General features: G+C 38.4%; 1 pseudogene; it reads right to left on the bottom strand.

The window, feature by feature from the left end:
- Positions 1–353: 353 nt before the first annotated feature.
- LOC116644777 lies at positions 354–551 on the bottom strand (annotated as a pseudogene).
- Positions 552–1,110: the final 559 nt, after the last annotated feature.

Genomic DNA, 1,110 nt, shown 5'->3' with positions numbered 1-1,110 from the left:
TGATTTATTTTCATATGTTGAACCATCCTTGCATTAAAGGAATAAATTGTGCTTGGTTATGGTGTATAATCATTTTAATGTACTGTTGAATCCTGATTGTTAGTATTTTTTTTGGAAGATTTTTGCAGCAGTGTTTATAAAGGACATTGATTTACAGTTTTCTTGTAGTGTCTTTGTCTGGCTTTGGTATCAGGGTAATGCTGGCTTCATAGAATGAGTTGGAAAGTGTTCCCTTCTCTTCAATTTTTTGGAAGAGTTTGAGAAAGATCTGTTACTTCTTTAAATGGTTGGTGGAATTCACCAGTGAAGCCATCTGGTTTTGAGTGTTCTTTATGGAGATTGTTTGTTTTTGTTTCTGTTTTCCCTCTTGCCCTCCCAAAGGTAGAGAACAGTCAACTATGGCAAAAGCAGCCACAGAAGCAACACCCAGAGCTGGCTTCATGCTTAGGAGAGAATGCTACACTCCCTCCTCATGGTTTTCGGTACTCTATACATTCAGAGAAACTTCTCTAGTAACAAACTATAGAAATGGTCCCTGAAAGTATAGTCTTTTTATGGAGTTTTTAAATTAATGACTCAGTCTTCTTACTAGTTACAGGTCTATTCAGATTTTTTATTTGTTCATGACTCAGTCTTGGTAGATTGTGTATTTCTAGGAATTTGTGCATTTCTTCTAGGTTATACAATTTATCGTGTATAATTGCTCATAGTACTCTCTCTCTCTTTTTTTTCTTTTTTAAGATTTTATTTATTTATTTGACAGAGATAGCGAGAGCAGGAACACAAGCAGGGGTAGTGGGAGAGGGAGAAGCAGGCTTCCCGCTGAGCGGGGAGCCCGATGCAGGGCTCGATCCCAGGACCCTGGGATCATGACCTGAGCTGAAGGTAGACGCTTAACGACTGAGCCACCCAGGCGCCCCCAGAAAAAGCTACTTTTTATGATCTCAATGTTTCTGAATTTATCAAGACTTGTTTTGTGACCTAACATGGTCTATCCTTGGGAATGTTCAATGTGCACTTGAAAAATGTATATTCTGCTATTGTTGGGTGGAATGTTCTGTAGCAGTTGATGTCTCTTAAGTCTTAAATCTATAGGTTCCCTCTAAAATA

Source organism: Phoca vitulina, unplaced genomic scaffold (assembly GCF_004348235.1).
Source record: "Phoca vitulina isolate PV1807 unplaced genomic scaffold, GSC_HSeal_1.0 scaffold30, whole genome shotgun sequence".
NCBI classification, from domain to species: Eukaryota; Metazoa; Chordata; class Mammalia; order Carnivora; family Phocidae; genus Phoca; species Phoca vitulina.
The sequence above is the reverse complement of the archived record's forward strand: the minus strand, read 5'-3'. Positions and strand labels throughout refer to the sequence as shown.